Here is an 18759-nt window from a genome sequence, read left to right on the forward strand (position 1 = left end):
CTAAGATCCCCCAGATTTCAGAGATGGGGATATTTGAACAGGGCATATCAATAACCTTTGGAAAACATTCATTAGTAAAATCATGTTATATTGATGTATGCATAGATTTTGGAATGCTTCAATCTAGAGACTGTTTTCACATTCTTTATGGTGTTTGAAGAGAAAATTCTTCTCAATTTGATGAGGTACTCTTTATCAAGTTTTCTGTTCTTGCTGGTGTAGTGGTTCATGCCTGTCATCCCAGCAGCTCAGGAGGCTGGTGCAGGAGGACGGCGAGTTTCAAACCAGCCTTGGCAACTTAGTGAGGCCTGAAGCAACTCAGTGAGATCTTGTCTCTAAATAAAATATAAAGAAGAGCTGGGCATGTGGATCAGTGGTTAAGTGCCCATAGGTTCAATCCTCCATACCAAGAAAATAAAATAAAAAATAAAATTTTTTAAAAATGGTTTCTGAGTGTACCTTCAGTATGATTCTAAGACATCTTTCCTCTCTCAAGATCCCCAAAATTCCCTCTTGTTTTTTGCCCTGATAATTCGAGTAATTTCAGTATTTGCATTTCTGTGTGTTCCATGACACTAGAGTATATTTGGACACATTATACATACATGGAGTGTAACTTATTCTGATTAGGATCCCAGTCTTTTAGTTGTACATGATGTGGAGTTACCCTGGTCTGTAGTTATATATGAACATAAAAATGTGTCCCATTCAGTTTACTCTCTTTCCTATAACATTCCCCCCGCCTTCCCATAATTTCACTTCATCTAATCCAATAGACTTTTATTTTTTTTCCCACCTCAATCTCCGTGTGTGTGTATGTGTGTGTGTTCGGGGGGGGCAACTAGGCAGATTGCATAGTTGAGCTATTGTGAATTGAGTTGCTAGAAACATTTTTGTGGCTGAGTCACTGTAGTGTGCTGATCTTTAAGTCCTTTGGATATAAATCGAGAAGTGGCATAGCTGGGTCAAATGGTGGTTCCATTTCAAGTTTTCTAAGGAATCTCCATACTGCTTTCCAGAGTGGTTGCACCAATCTGCAGTCCCACCAAAAATGGGTGAGTGCCGGGTTTCTGTTCTCGCGACTAAAAGGCTCAGGGGTCACTCTAGTTAAACTGGGCTAACTGGGCTGCATGAAATAACCACACAAGAGACACAAATACCTTTTTCTTTGGGGTTGCTGTGACAGCTCCTCTGACCTTAAGGATCCGCAGAAAGAGGGAGAGAGAGAGCACGCGCTGACCCCTTTTATTGAGGAGAAGCTATTCAAATGAGGCAAGGGGTCAGGTTTCAGGGGGCTGAGTCTATCTTCATGATGTCCACTGTCAGCAGGTTGACTGACACCTGGGTAGGCCACACCCAAGGGCACAGTAAGAGGAGGGGACACACACAAGGCACTTCCATGGAAGATTCTATCCTAAACAGGGCAAGGGGTTATATTACAAAGGAACAGGTGAGCATAGCTTCACCCATGGGGCTGTAGCAAGACACACCCATTTCTGTGACTGAGCACCTCAGAAACCAGCTGGGGAGTGTAACTCAGTCACCTGTAAGGTTGGCCTCCCACATATTCCCCCTTTCTTAATATAAAAAAAGGAATGCAACTGGGAAATTTTCTTTCAGTCACTTGGCTCTTGGTCCAAGGTCATCACAATCTGCTATTGAAACACAAAAAGAATTAGTAGAAAACATATTATCTTCTTAACAGTCAACACAATAATCTGGATTATTATTACCTTGCCAAACACTCATCAGAAGATTTTTAATCTTTTCCAATTTTATTGGGATGCATTGTTTTTGGACATAGTAACAGACATTTTCATTGCCATGGCATTTAGGCCTCTCCATAAACCATAGGACAAAGGGCTCACTCACATTATTCATTACATTGTCTTCTAGAACATCATTACTTAGTTCTCAGCCTTCCATTAGCACTTATCTGACCATGAAGGAAGTTGGATGCAATTTAAGTCAAACATTAAGAAAATCCATACATTGTAAGATTTAAGACATAGCCACAAAGGCCGAAATTGAGTAAGCAAGGAATAATATTTAAAGTAGTTACTTTAGGGATTATGAGACCAGCAGTTTGGCTAGGTCTGGTTAATAAACATACACCTGTTTCAAAGCCTGAATATTAACTTCAGCTTATTATAGTTCTGAAATATTAGCTGGCAATAATTAATGAGGCAATAAGTTGTATTCTTATAGGCTACAGGATATTTATCATTTTTTCTCTTCGCTCTCATATTTAAGGAGTTAATTAGGTCTGTCAGTAATACAAATACCCTTGGAAAAATTTATTTTAATAATCTTTCCAACAATTGTCCATAAAGGTAAATGTAGTCTTGGTCACTAAAGTCCAGCTTGAGTTTTTTATCTGCTGTCTAGCATAAGTTTCTGTCACTGGTGTGGTCAATTTGTTGCTCTGCTATTTGGCTACCTCAGTCCCGAGAGCTGGTAATAACTGGCTGGTGACAAACCTCAAGTCAATGTCCAGTAGCTCAGTTTCTTTTTGGAAAGTACACAACTATTATAGGGTTTGAGTGGGGTGTGCGGGTCAATCTACATAAGCAAGATAATATCCATAAGCCAATCATCTTCTGCCTAGTGTAACCATACTGTGAGGAAACTCTATATGCTTGTAGCTTTAGTTGCAACTGAAGGCTATTCTAACATTTTCTCCTCTTCTATTAAATTGATTGTCAAAGGAGAACCCTGATGAGAAAAGAAAGGAAAAGGAAAGGCATAGAAAAAAAATGAGTACCAAGAAAGAGAAAAGCATCCAGACATGGCCCATTACTGTACTGCATTTGTCTCCTGCTGTGGTGAGCAGGCAGTCACTGTTGACTAGGTCTCTGTCACTAGGGTTCTGATCTGAGCTGGATGTGGGGAGCAAAGCAACCATGGGGCAGGAGACCTCTCTCAGAAGGGGAGAAGAATTAGGCCTTTGCACCAGTGGGGGGGTGAGGTTCTTTGCCTCACCTCTGTTGGCCCCCAAATTTTCTCCTGATGGCCCCTCTGTGACTGTGCCTGTCTTAGGTTGTCCCTCCCTTGAGGAATCTTACCCGTCACTGGCTAACCAGCCATTCTCTGGGGCCAAACAGGGTGATGTGGAGTGTGCATGGCATCGTCCCCAAGAGGGCTCTCTGTCTCCTTGATAGATAATGCCCCCGTGGCCTCCACGCCAGCATTTACCCTGGGATCAGCAAACTCATGTTTCTTTTCCATGGAGGGCCCAGCTCACAGCACCGGGCTGGTGGGGATGCATTCAGGAAGGAAGGAGACAGGCCATAGAAAGACAAACTGTAATATAGTGACAAAGCTGAGAGAGACAGATGAAGAGAGATCCCTCATACAGAACTGGCCCTTAATTGGTGTTATTCACATCGGGTCCATAGCTGTTATCCATACCGATGCAGAACAATCCATTATTTCAACACTCTCTTTTTCTCAAAAGATAATTCCAGACAGTCTTGTTTACCATAGAATCAATATAGAGGTATAACTGACCATTACAGTCAGGACAATTAATTTAGTTTCATGGGTGGACTTTCCAGTCCACACTGCAAGACACATTAAAGGTGGACCAGGAAAATGGGTCTATACAAGTCTTTTCATCATTTTTATTTACCTGACAAGCTCGTGAAGCTGCATGGCTATAAACTCTGTAGCTGGAAATTGACATTCCTGGGCCAGGTTTCTCACTCATTATAATGATGACTGGTTTAAACTCTCCTTTGATATCTGATTAAATTTACTGAATCATGTTCAGTAACACTAAGATTCTCAATATTACAATTTAAGAAAAAACTTTTAAAGTATTTTGTAAATTCTAGTGTCACTCTGGGATCCTGTATCCCCCCTTTTATTTATTTAATAAAATCAAGTAAAGGCTTGGCATCAGTCATAGTATAATTAGTTTAAGTTATAGATAATAGTACAAGTATTTAAATCACTAAAAATAGATTTACCTTTTATTGATTATTAAAATTTTTTAATATACACTAGTCGATCCATCCTAACAATTTAGAAAGAATCCTCAATCTTTTTGAGAGAAGGTTGCAAAATCTCTATATTTTAGAATATTATCCTTTAAATAGGTATCTCTTAATTGCCTTAAAAAAATATGATGAAGGTTATTTTCTGTGTAGGGAGCAGTATATAAATCTTACTGTATTTTTTATGGACAAAAGATCTAGTTAGAGAACTTACATAATATCAATGAATTTTTTTAAGTTTGTAACCTTTATTGTTTAAAATTAATATATAACTTTAATTTGGAGAACATTAGTATTAATAATTTTTTTAATTTTATAATTATCTAACAAACAAACTATGCAAAAATTAGTATCTCAGTGTCTTAGAATCAATCAATTTTAGTCTCTAAGGAAAATTGTTATAATCGGGATTTAACTTAGTAGTTCAATGTACTTAATGTTTAATCAACAATGTGAATTTATTTACCAAAACTAATCTTTGTCTTAAACAGTAATAATTATTAGGCAATAAGGATCTTACTTTACAGAAATAAACTTACATTTTAATAGATTGTTTATCATGTCAAAATATGGACAAAATCTGAGCTCATATTAGTATAGTTAAATTAGGAAAATAACCTGAAATACCCTTAAATTAATTATAGTCAGTTTAGTATATATAGATCTCTGTTTTAATTGTTCTAACTTTTTACATCATCTGTTTAGATAACAATATAAAAAGCTTTTTTACTTAGTAAAATGAATATACAGACCTTGTTTTGCCCAAAGATGATTTCTTTCTTCTTTTTAGGATCCATGTGTGCTTTATCTTTGTTGAAGCATCTTTTTCTTTTAGAAACTTTTTTTTTGGTTATACTTTGGAACAATTTCTGAAAACCTTAGAATCTATAAACAAATTATTATACTTTGATAAGAAATATCAATGAAAATATAGTTAAAATCCTTAGATATTTTGTAGACATAATTATAATTATTTATCATCTTATGAGTTTGAACAGTAACTTTGAGAATTAGAAACTACTTGAAGATTGTATTTTCACTTAAAAGCAAATTTATAGTAAACACATTTATCTCAAATATTTGTAACTGAAAAGGCAGAGTGTCTGATAAATGTAAATATAAAACATAAATTATGGGTTTTCTGTGGAAGAAAAACAATTAGGCAAATATATATTAATTAATCAATTAGGCATGTGCTAATTATTTTATAGATTAACAAATATAGGTTATCTAAATATCTAAAAACTATATATATTATGAATAAGAACATAACCTATGATTATATTAACTTTATGTAACCACGTGGTCTAAAAATATTTGGATCCATTTTAATTTATTTTTAACTAGGACTGCACTCTTCTATGTGACGTCACTTGATGTAACTGTAATAAAATCCTTGAGTATACATATTTATTTTTTATAATTAGGAATGAGAATAAGGATTTTTTGGTCATCACAGGAACATTGCTGGCTTTGTTCCTGTGGCGAGCAAATGCATCCTCATAACCTCCAAAATTAAAACTAAAATATAAAGAAGCATGTTTCATATCTCTCATCAATAGAACATTATTTAGTAACACAACTATAGAGAAAAGTCAGGTTATTTAACTCAGAACTAACTTAAATTTAGGGCTGCAACATAGAAACCTGTGGAATTAAATTTTGTCTGAAAAAGATATCTTTCGTTAGCATTTACAGGTAGGCATTCTTAAAAATAGACTCTGAACAGCTCGGTAGAAATCTGAAACACAGTAACACACGTTAGTGGTTGGAAGGCGGGACTAGAAGTCCTGTCTGAGTGACTGTGGAAGAACCAATCAGAAGCCCTCGAAAGTATGGGAGGTGGGACCAGGAAGCCCGCTCTTCCGGCCAGGCACCCCCTGGTTACCATGCTGATGCAAACAACATGGAGTCCGCTGCCCACTGTCGGAGCAATAGTTCCCCAAGTTTTCGTAGCCAATTGCATTTTGTTTGATTTTGTCTGCATTTTCCCCCATCTGGCCAAGATCTTACTTGTTCTGTCTCTGTGACCTGCGGTTGCAGCTCCTGTGCATCCTGCACTTTTTTCTGTGGCATGTGGGTGCTCCAAAGGTTTTTTATGCTAGCATTACCATCAGATCTTAAGTTAGTCTGTGTTTGGCATTTAGGTCAAGTAATTCAAGGGTTAAAAGCACTGCTGGCCGCGGGGGCTAGGACCCCATAGCGAGCAAGGAGCAGCAGCAGCTAAAGTCTCTTGTCCCCAGCAGCTGAGTTACAGCCATTCTGATTCATAGGACAATCAAGTAGTAAAAAGGTCCATACATACTTTCTGAGTATTGACAAAAACAATAGAAAATTGAAACTTATTTGTCTCCAGGTAAACATCACATTTTCTCTCCCTTTTTCTCACTCTCTTAGTGCAAACTTCTAGAACATAAAGGCCAAAAAAATCTCTTTTTTTTTTTAGGCTTTTTTTTTTTTTATGTGATGCTGAGGATGGAACTCAGGTTCTGCCCATGCAAGGCAAGCACTCTACCGCGGAGAAACAATCCTAGCCCCCCCAAAATCTTTTATAAATATTTATAAAAACAATTTTAAATATGTCAAGAGTTTTGTAATGTTTTGAACATCCAATTAAAAAAATTCAAAAAAAAATTTAAAAATCCACAAAAGCACGCTTTCCATGGAGAAGACTCAACAACATAGCCCATTAATCATCTTAATAACTATTTTTATTTAGAGTCTCTACAATTATACCCCAATATTAAACATTTTAACGTCACAGATTTTCCTTTTGTCTAATTCACTTACTTTCTACAATTCTGCCCACAATACTCTGCAATCCTAAGCATGCTTAACTTCTGGAGAGAACTTTCAACTTCACTTTCTTTAATATTTAAATTGGAGTCCCCTTAGGAGCCAGCATTAGTCCCTTTTGTCCCAGCGGCTTAAAGACACAGACCTTTCGCCCCACGTTGGGCGCCAATTGCCAGTTTTCTGTTCTCGCAACTAAAAGGCTCAGGGGTCACTCTAGTTAAACTGGGCTAACTGGGCTGCATGAAATAACCACACAAGAGACACAAATACCTTTCTCTTTGGGGTTGCTGTGACAGCTCCTCTGACCTTAAGGATCCACAGAAAGAGGGAGAGAGAGAGCACGCACTGACCCATTTATTGAGGAGAAGCTATTCAAATGATGTAAGGGGTCAGGTTTCAGGGGGCTGAGTCTATCTTCATGATGTCCACTGTCAGCAGGTTGACTGACACCTGGGTAGGCCACACCCAAGGGCACAGTAAGAGGAGGGGACACACACAAGGCACTTCCGTGGAAGATTCTATCCTAAACAGGGCAAGGGGTTATATTACAAAGGAACAGGTGAGCATAGCTTCACCCATGGGGCTGTAGCAAGACACACCCAATTCTGTGACTGAGCACCTCAGCACCCAGCTGGGGAGTGTAATTCAGTCACCTGTAAGGTTGGCCTCCCACAAGGGCTGACATCTCTGGATCAATCTTCAGTCATTTGAACCTCGGTTCTGGGTCCTCCATGTCTGATAGCACATTCAGGTACCCCAATAGAATGAGAGGCACTTTCTGGGAAAACATAAGCATGACTTTTACCCCACATTATCACTGAATCTTATCCTTTCTGTTGTTATGTTTGTAAATCCTCCCACCAAACATGGCTCAAGGGACCTGCTGCAGTGGAAAAAATGTGTTTTTCAGCTGCAGTGTGACTTTCAGAGTCACAATAAAAAAAAATTAAAACAAAACATGATTAAAGTTATTTTGTGGGGCCTTATCCCCCATGTTTTTTATAATTGTAGCTTAATAAATAAATGAGCTCATTCTACAATGGCTTGACATTGATGCTTCTATGGAATATCTGTTTTATGATGAATACAAAATTGACAGCAAAACTGCTGAAAAGAAAAATTGGTATAAGCTAGTGTATTATCAATTTCAATCTGTAAAAGACATTCTAATACTACAAAAGTAGCTAGATAGTGAGAAATAACATGCTGAGTATTTTCTTTTACACAGGCAGTGGCAAAAATAAATCTAGAGTAAGTATCAACAATAACATGAACTTAACACTGTTTGCCAAATTGAGGGATGTGAGTTACATTCATTTGCCATAACTGATTTGGTAATAAACCATGGGATTAACCCCAGTTGGTAAAGATAAAATATGTTTAAAACATTGTGAGATTTGATGAACAATTTGACAAGTTTTTCCCCAGGAATATTAAATTTTTATGTAAAGAAGAAGCATTGTGATGATGTAAAGAATGTGAGGCTTGTACAAAATCATATAAAGATATTTATTCACAAACAGCAACAAGTTTATCAATCTTATCATTACCTGATGCTAAAGGACTTGGAAGATTAGAATGTGCCCTACGTATATGGCTAATGAAACATGGATAGTGACACATTTGAATTGTCTTGTGTAAGGTCTGAAACAAATTAAATAACTCTTGCAATGGTGTGTTCCCAGTAGTTGATGTTTCAATATTTTTTGTAACACGTACTGCATGTAAAATATCTGAATAAACATTGATTGATTGGCTCCTTTGCAAAATGAATTAAAGCACAAATGAGAGCTTGAAGTTCTGCTCATTGTGCAGAAGTATAAGATGTCTGTATTATCTCTGTATGACCATGGCTATAGAAACCTACTTTTCCTGGACTTGATCCATCAGAGAATATTGTTAGTGCTCCAACTATTGGTTAAGCACATAGAATTTTGGGGAAAATAAATGTAGTCACAAGAGCAAACTAAATAATTTTATCATGAAGGTAATGGCTTTCCATTTGACCAGGGAAATTAGCAAAAGCTATCTGCCAATTATTAGAAGACTGCCAAAGCCAATCATTCTCTTGAGTAGAAAAAGTGCCAACAATGATATTAGGCTATGACCCAACTACCTGCAAAACTCATGTCATTCCTTTAATAACTGAGTAAGAAAGCCATGGAAATGAGTTGATGACTTTTGAGGAGAATGAGGTAGGCAAGGCCACTCAATAATTCCCAATTATTGCCATATTGCTCCTGTAGGAGTATGAACATTGGGAAATGTTAGTCAATATACAGGCTCTTGTGGATTAATTCTAGTAAGCTGTGCAGTCTCCATGGCAGATTCAACCTTTCTTATGGCAATCCTTTTTTCTGCCATAAGTTGATGAGAAAGTACAGAAGGATCTCCCTGGGCAATCTGAAACAGAGGACTGAAATCTGCAGTGGCTGGGCTGGGGATGTGGCTCAAGCAGTAGCGCGCTCGTCTGGCATGCGTGCGGCCGGGGTTCCATCCTCAGCACCACATACAAACAAAGATGTTGTGTCCGCCGAAAACTAAGAAATAAATATTGAAAAAATTCGCTCTCTCTCTCTCTCTCTCTCATATAAAAAAATTTTAAAAAAAGAAATCTGTAGTGGCTAATTTTAAACTTGGCCACACCCAATGAATATCACCTAGTAACTTTTAGATGCCATGTGCCTTGGGCAATCTATTGTGCTTGGGGGTGCTGCCGATATTTCCCAAGGTAAAACCTAAATCTCCATGGCCCCATAATGAGAGAAGACCCCCAAGGAATTCACGGGTGACTCCCTGCAACTTAGTCGGGCCCTACCTCAAAATAAAATATAAAAATGGCTGGGGACAGGTCTCAGTTGTAAAGTGCTCCTGGGTAAAACTACCAGTACAAGAAAAAAACAAGCAAACAAATAAAAACAAAAAAGAAAACAGCTGGAGGGCTCTGCACATGTGAGACAAAATCATTTGTAACAGAAATTGTTAGAGGCAAGAACATGATATATACTTGCAATTACATAGATTAAATTATATATTAAATATATTAAATATATGCATATTTGTGATAAAAATTAGGATATATAAAATATATCAATAAAGTGGGCAATCTCACAAACTAAGTTATAAAGGTATACATGTCTAAAAACAGTGTTCCAAAATATGTGAAGTGAAAACTATCAGGATTAAAGGGAAAAACATCTACAAAAAGTGGTGGATAATTTGTGATATCCTACTTTCAAGAAAGAATGAAATGACTAGCAAAAATCCATGTAAAACAAACTGACTTGAACAACAACATAACTACACTAGGTCTACAGGACTATACAGAATATTCTGCCCCAAAGAGTAGACACATTTACCTTGTATAAGTCAAACCTGGACATCCATTTTTCTTAATCTATAGACTTAAATAAAATTGAAATTTCTCAAGAGTAAAGATTATTCCTCTAGAGCCAAATGATCCATAGCATTGTGTGGAATCATATTAGCTGAAGGGCTGTAAAAGAAATAATATTAACTAATTACCTTCAGACCCCAAATAACATCTGTATACTTGTCGCTTCTTCATGTAGTCATGAATGTATTGTTGAGTGAACAAAAAGAGAAATCTTATAATTTTGTGGGCATATTTTTTAACAAATTATGAATTATCATGAAAATGGTTCTCATTTTCACCGAACTCACAGAAGTGTCAAAAGAGTCAAGATTAAGCCTATTACATTGAGAAATGTCTTTGTTCCTTTATTAATTATTTGTTGGTACTGGAAATTGAACTCTGGGGTGCTTTACCCCTGAGCTACATTTTTAAAGTTTATTTTTTATTTTTGAATTTCAGTTACACAAAACATTAATGTTTATTTTGACATGAAATCATACCACTTTTAAACGGGGATTATTCTATCTGAGTGGCGTGATTAAAATAAATACAAATATTATACAGTCATAACCACATCCAAAGTAATGAAAATTTCCTCAACTGTTTTTATGACTTTTATGCTTCTAGCTATTACACAAAGAACTTTGATCCTTTTTTAATTTTACTTTTGTACATGATGTGAGGGACGTATCCAAATACATTTTTCCTTCTTGTGGATATCTAGTCATCTCAGGGGCATTTTTGGTTCAGCTTTTACTCTTGAAAAATATAAGCAGTGTGTGTGTGTGTGTGTGTGTGTGTGTGTGTGTGTGTAATCCCTCTGAACACCAGTTACAAATTGCTGCCCATGCAGGTCAGGCAAATTGCTGCCCACGCAGTTACAAATTGCCAGCCCCAACCTGCAAAGTCAGCTGACCTTAAGGGCACTCATGTGAATTTCCAGGGACACCAAATAAAACATAGACACACTTTACCTTTACACAAGCTTCAGGACTTCTTCTCTGCTCTTGGCCTCAGGCCCCCCAAAAGGGAGGGCAAGAGAAAGTCACGAGAGGCTGGTGAGAAAGTGACCACATTCAGAAGAGAGTTTTTATTGAAGGACTCTTGTTCTTAGAAAGTTCTATTCAAAAAAGGCCAGAGGAGCAGGGTTACAAGGACCATGAGGATAAGTCAACCCGCATGGGTAATGCCTACATTTGAAGACCCCCCCCTCTCTATCTGAGCTGGGACAATGCCCAAGTCACCACAAATGTAGTGACTGCTCAGAGCATCCTGCTTCAGGACTGGAAGGCATGGGTCACTCAGAAGAGCTTCCCACATATCCGTTCTTCTTTCTTTGAAATAGCAGGTGATGGGTAATTATTTTGAGTCCCTGAATTCTTCTCCTAGGGGCACAACATCCTACAATTACAACACAAGAGAGAATAAGTAGCAACGGGAACAATACAAGGATATACCATGCAGAGTGTTTAAGAATGTTTCCAGGGTTAAAGCAGTTTAAGTATTTGATCAGCTAAAGAAGTAAGATCTGAAAAGTGAATCTTACATTTTTGTATCTTGAATCTGATGATGCAGCTCCAAAAGATCCAAGCATTCTTCTGCCAAATATCCAACAAATGGTTTTGAAGCTTCTTCCACTACCATTAAGAAGCATTGCATTTGGCAGCAGTAACACACACATACTTATAGCTAGCATGACATTTAGGTCTTTCCTTGAATTTCAAAGTGCAAAGTTCATTATCTATATTCATGACAGAAGTCTCTAATCCATTTAGCTTGGTCTCATTCCTTTCATCAACATTTATTTGATTGTGAAGAGCCTTGGAAGTATTCTGAGCTAAATAATTAAGAAAATTTGCATGTTGAATATTTGAGATATGGCCACCAAAGCTGTCACCATGGAAGCAATAAAAGAAACCAAGGGAACAACTCTCACTATTATGAGTCCAAGAGCACACTTAGGTCTCACTAGCTGGGAGTGTATTTGTTGTAAGACTTGAAAAGCAGCATCAGCCTACCATGGCTCTGAAATATTTCCTGGTAATAAGACAAAGGAGGGCTGATGGAGCATCGTCGTTCCTTTTTCTCTATTATTTCTGGTGATACAACTAGTTAAATTACATTTACTATATGTTACAAGATATCTATCATCTTCCCTTTTAACTTTTACATTTCCTGTAATTAAAACATAAGGAGATTGAACACAGGCCCATAAGCTGTAGCAAGAACCTTCCTGTTACAGTTCTTGCCTACAAAGTCTGGTAAAGCTTTGTCAGTAAAATGTAAGAATTCTGAGGCAGCAATTAAGCGCCAAACATCTTTCTGAATGCCACCTTCCCTGAAGGTAAGGATGCTACTAACAAATCCTCCAGGATTCATGGCATTACCCTTGCATAACTGCCTTTTGTCAATTTTAGGAGACCAGTCCAAAATATACCCACCATTTCTACACACCTTATGCTGTACTTGAAAAGTACAAATAAAATTTAAAGTTTCTAGTATTAACGATAAAAATGAAAAAGTGATGGAGGGTGCCAGATCTCTAGACTCTGGAGTATAAGCAATTAAAAACAGACTTATGTGCAATTTTGCCTTGAGCATAGTGGTAGGATTATGATGTCTACCCCCCCCCCATTGGTATGGGGTACTATGAGAATATGAGCAGAAAACACAGATTTTATTTATATTATAATACAGCGATCAACAAACTCAACATTAAATTTAAAAGAAAAAAATAAGTCTCTATTGTTTAGGTCAAGCCCTAGCTACCAGAGATCCAGGGATCCTGAAGGATGAGTGGCTTAGGTGAAAGAAGAGGAGACAGGACTATAGTTGCAAGTTATGAGCAGCCTTTAGAAGTACCCACTGCCCCTAGAGGGGCCTTTATTTTTAAACATTTTTTACAAGTGTTTTTTCATGTAGTTAATGGATAGCTTCAAAGCTCAAAATTTCTTTGATTTACATAATTTTTAAGAGTTACAATATTTTTAGGTACATATTAATTACCTAAAATATCAAGTACATTGTTTAAAATATTTTCCTGTAACCTTTGCCAATCACGATTAAGCTTTTACATTTTCACCTCAATCGATAAGTGCTAGACTACACAACTCGACTACATGTACCTTGACCTATTATTAGCTTTTAATTTTAGAGAGAGAGAATTTTTTTTAATATTTATTTTTCAGTTCTCGGCGGACACAACATCTTTGTTGGTATGTGGTGCTGAGGATCAAATCCGGATCGCACGCATGCCAGGCTAGCGCACTACCACTTGAGCCACATCCCCAGCCCAAGCTTTTAATTTTAAAGCATACGTATAATTATATCATTAACCTTTAACTTTAAAGCATACCTATGATTATTGGTAAGATTTCTTACTTCTAAAGTCCCAATAAAACACTTAAAGTAGTTAAAGCCTATTACTTAAAAGCACTTTTCTGAAGTGCTTCCAAAATGTATGTATATTAATTTTATATTATTCTATTTTTAATTTCAAAGGTAATTTTCTATTTCATATGACCTGTTTAACTGCTTTCTTTAAGAGTTTCTTTGATACTTTTTCAAAATACAACTATTCGTATGTTTTTGTAATCTTTAACAAAAGAGCAGGCTCTTCAACACAACCCATTTACCATTAATATTAACAATGTGTTTCCCATTTTGACCATGAATTCCTGTGTAAGGCAAAGGAGGGCCTGTTGGTGGTTGAAATGTATGTTGCACAGATTGTAGATTTAGAATGTGGGACTTAGTGCAAATTCTTAAGTTTTTCTCAAGAACCTTGAGATTTGTAAGATTTTCTTCATAAATTTTTGAGGAATAACACTATTGTTTGAATCCTGAGAGATTTTAAAACACATCTCCAGGCATGTCTTAATTGTATCATTAGTCTCATTTTGGGAATGTTCCTGCCATTTCCGTCAACATGTACTTTTATTGTTGATTGATGTATACCCTATTTTCCATATTATGAGTATCATAAACAATACATTTAACCCTCCACATGGTTTCAGTTTCCAAATGGTGTAGCTCTGCCACGACATCTCCCATGCTGTGACCTATCAGACAGAGGGTGCAGGAACAACTTAACCACATTATCTATAAGACACCAGCTATTTTCCATATGACTTCTGTGGAACTTGTGATTGAATCTTGAGTTCCAGCCTATAGTGGGTCAATTAATTGTCACTGGATAACAAGTCATTCTAGAACTTATTGGCTCACTCGACCCTTGAGCCAAATCCCCAGCAGTATTTTGTATTTTATTTAAAGAAAGAGGTTTAACTGATTTGCTTAGCACTTCTCCCTTGCTGAAGTTGGCATTGAACTCATGATCCTTCTGCTTCAGCCTTCCAGGACTCTGGGATTACAGAAGTGCACCACTGCACTCAGCTCTGTTCACAATTTTAATGCCAGCATTCCCTCTTTGCCTTATCAACTATTTTTATGCTATATTTCAAATGGATGCAGCATTTCTAATTTTTCCTCCCAGAACTGGATGACAGTTTATAGATTTTGCTTTCTCTTTGTGAGCATTTCACATGTGGAAAAAAAGCAGACACAATGATGTGATGAGAAGGAAGAAAAAGGTGACACTTTAAAGAGAGAGAATGTGTCCTCTCTGTAAAGAGAAGAGCATGGCTCTCTTTCTCTCCAATTTCATTAGAGATCTAAAAAAAGATTCTAAAGAATCCTGCCCAGGTACACTTCTTGACTTTGGACTGACAGCAGGATAATATCAAACTCTCAAGTATCTAGTGCCATGAAAACTTGAGGTTAATTAGCCTCATGTTCATGATTTATAATTGAGTTCTTAATCATAAACTCTTTCAGATTTTATGGTTACTGGGAATTATCTTTATTTCCCTGAGTTCCAAAATCTGGTCTTTAACAAGATCACCAAAGTATCCCCTTTAGTGTAACTTGTGTTCCTCTTACAAACATTATTTTGAAACTGCATTTCTCCTACAGATAATAGTTTGTTAAAAAATGTAACACATCCTGTCCAGTTAATCCAGAAAGGGTGCAAGTAAATTGCTTCTTGGAAAATAAAGCATAGGGTCAATGTGTTGAGCCTATTTATTTATTTATTATGCTGTGTGTTGAAATCAGAGCTAGTCGACCACTGAGCTACATCACCAGCTCCTTTTTTATATTTTATTTACAAACAAGATCTCATTGATTTGCTTAGTGCCTGGCTGGTACGTTGCTGAGACTGGCTCTAAATTCATGATTCTCCAATCTCACCCTCCCAAGCTGCTGGGAATACAGGTACGTGGCACCATGAACAACCTACCATTTACCTTAAAGGTACTTCAGTTCTTTTACCAGGTTCTGTGAAAAATACTACAATGAAAATATAGTCTTTTCTATGATCTAATGACTCCAATTTTTTTAGATACATACCCAGAATTACTACTACTGAATCATATGACATTTTTATTTTAACTGATTGAAGAACCTTAATACCATTTTCAAAAATAGCTTTACTCAATTTATATTCTCACCAGCATTTCTACAAGTGAGTCTTTATATCCATGCTCATATGCTCTGGATTACCTACTAACTTTCAGATTTTTGTTTTTTTACTTCTAAATATTTTACTTATTTATTTACTAGTCATATAGACAAATAACTTTTATTTTATTTATTTGTTTTTATGTGATTCTGATGCTTGAACACAGTGCCTCCCATGTGCTAGGGAAGCACTCTATAACTGAGCCAGAACCCCAGCCCCTACCTTTCAGATTTTTATCAAAGGCATTCTGACAAGACTGCTTAGGGTGAAGGAAAGTTTCATTTGACTGATGCATTAAATTTCTGAGGCAAGTGTGTTATATTCCAGGCTGTCAAGTAGCTAGAAGAAGAGTGTACTGTATTTTCTGTGGTGAAACAGGAATCTGTGATTTCTAACACAATTTTAACACTACTGCTGCAAATTTTAGTTTTGGGAAGTACTTACAAACAATGCAAATCCAACTATTTGTAATGTATGAATATTTGCACATGCTCAGTCTCTGTTGCTTATAGAAATTGGATGTTTAGGATATATTCCCTGGAACAGAAGTCACTAATTTTAGATGCTCAGTACATGGAGAAACTACTTCAGAAAACAACTGGAAGGCCTGGAATTATTACTGGGATGAACAAGGGTAGGTCAGGGCTCAGAAAGTGCTCAAATATTCTTGAGTCTATCGGTAGTTTGTTTAATTTTCCCTTTTGGTACCTGTAATTGAGTTGAGAGAGAAGCAATTCTTCCAGCAACATAAGTTAGCAAAACCACTGGAACTTAGGCCTAGTGCAGATGACTAGAAACTTTCTCTAGAAACTTCCAGATGACTGGGAGCAAAAAGTAACAATTAGCATTTTGAAGATCATTCTCAGAAAACACCATAAAGAGTAGCAGAAATATCTGAGGGAATTCATTTTTTAATTTGTCGATCATTTTATTATGGAGTCACTAGAGTTCCTTTTATACTCTGAATACTATGAAATAATTAAATATGTAATGTAAAATATTTTCTCCTGCTCAGCAACTTGTTGTTTTAAAAAATATTTTCACATGTATGACCTCCTCAGCAGCCACATCAATGTTTATAGCAGCTCAATTTGCAATAGCTAGACTATGGACCAACCTAGGTGGTTCTCGAAAGATGAATGGATAAAGAAAATGTGGTATATATAATCAATGGAATATTAGTCAGGTTGAAAGTAGGCTAAAATTATGGCATTTTCTAGTAAATGGTTGGAGATAGAGAATATAATGCTAAGTGAAATAAGCCAGTCTCGCAAAATCAAAGACAAATGTTTTCTCTATTATGCTGATGCTAATTCAGGAGGGAGGGGGCATTGGGGCAGAATCTCTTTATCTTACATTAGGTTGAGGGAAGTGATGGGAGGGAGGGAAGAGGGATGTGGGAATAGGAAAGATAGTAGTAGATTGAAACAGACATCATTACTGGATGTATATATATTTGACTACATGACTAATATGATTCTGCAACATGTACACTCAGAAAAATGAGAATTGATGTCCAATCCAAGTATGATATACCAAACTGTGTTTGTGTGTGTGTATGTATGTATATACATACATACACACATACATACATGCATTCTACTGTCATGGGGATGAAAGAGGGTCTGGGGATGTGGCTTAGTGGTTAAGAACCCCTTGTACTAAAAGGAGTGAGAGAGAAAATAGGAATCCAAATCAGAAGGCAGGATGGATCCACACAATTCCAACAAGTTTCCCATAACTCCTGCCCTCATTACCAAGTACTTAGGGTCTGTTGATATTGGTACATCTGTGAAAATTTGAAAAAAATATTTTTTCTTATGATCTGGAGACATAAAAATGGACTTGCAAATTTCTACCAGGCCTGGTAGAATGGATTGGAAACAGTAGTCACATCCCATAGAATTCCAAAGTTATTACTTTAATTGAACCACTTCAGCTGAGTTCTCAGCAAATGGGACTGCCATTGGGGTAAAGGTTCAGAGACCACATTGCTCCATTTTTAGATGAGTGTGAGGTCAGCCTGGGCAACAGAGTCCAGCACTGTCTCAAGAAAGAGAAAAGAGGCGGAGCCTTGGTGAGGGTGTAGCTCAGTGGTAAAGCAGCCTTGAGTTCAATCCCCTGTGGAGACCAGTGACAGTGATTGGGAGACAAGTGTCTGAGATGGAGGTCTCTAATGACGTCATGGCAGTGGCATGCTTGGTGACTGGAAAAGTTTCTATGCAAAAGTATAGGATGCCTGGTTGCTATGGCAATGCTCTCCATGGGGGAGACTCTGTTGTGGGAGACTTTTCACCTTTGACCTTATTCTCAGGCACAAAGTTCCTTGCTAAGTCAACCACATGGTTCACCAGTTCCACTGTTTTAAAGGAAGCTTTAATATAACTTTAAAGGATGGACTTTCTTGAGAGCTGCAGGGTGCTCTTAACATTGCACATTCCAACTATAGAATGTAACTGAGAAAATAGCTGCATACTGTTGCTAACTGTGTAACTTTCATAAATACAAAGAATAATGCTTACATAGTCTTTAATATGATCAATGAAAGATACATAATAAAGATTGCTGGTGTAATTCTTTTTTTCTTTTTTTTAGAGAGATAATTGTTAATATTTGTTCATTTATATTTTTAACTTTTGGTGGACACAACATCTTGTATTTCATTTATATGTAGTGCTGAGGATCAAACCTAGTGCCCCACACACGCCAAGTGAGCACACTACCACTTGAGCCACATCCCCAGCCCTCCTGGTATAATTCTTTAGACCTGCTGCTCCATCATAGAGCAGTGCTCCGCCCGATCCCAGATGTTGTATCTTCTGCGTGTGTGACTCGTTATTTCTTCCAATGTCCCATCAAACCCTGCCAGAACCTGCTAGTTGGGCCACACTTGTCACAGCAATAACCAGTAGCAAAAATAAATAAATAAAAACCATCAATCTCTAATTAAATCATTTCATATGTTTTCTTAATATGTTAAAATAAGGCATATGGAAACTAAAAATTCCTATAAAATCTGATGTACTTCTCAGAATATTTAATAGTCTAACATTTTCTAATTCATTAAA

The 18759-nt window shown here is 36.9% G+C and overlaps 1 long non-coding RNA gene across 1 annotated transcript in view; it reads right to left on the reverse strand.

Moving 5' to 3' along the window:
- Positions 1-7193: 7193 nt before the first annotated feature.
- Positions 7194-18759, reverse strand: part of LOC308638648 — a 74235-nt gene continuing 62669 nt past the window's right edge. The window contains exon 3 of the long non-coding RNA XR_014019895.1: positions 7194-7572. This is a non-coding gene — a long non-coding RNA (uncharacterized lncRNA). The remainder of the gene's footprint in view (positions 7573-18759) is intronic.

Source organism: Spermophilus citellus, assembly GCF_964194105.1.
Source record: "Spermophilus citellus genome assembly, chromosome: 19".
Classification (NCBI taxonomy): Eukaryota; Metazoa; Chordata; class Mammalia; order Rodentia; family Sciuridae; genus Spermophilus; species Spermophilus citellus.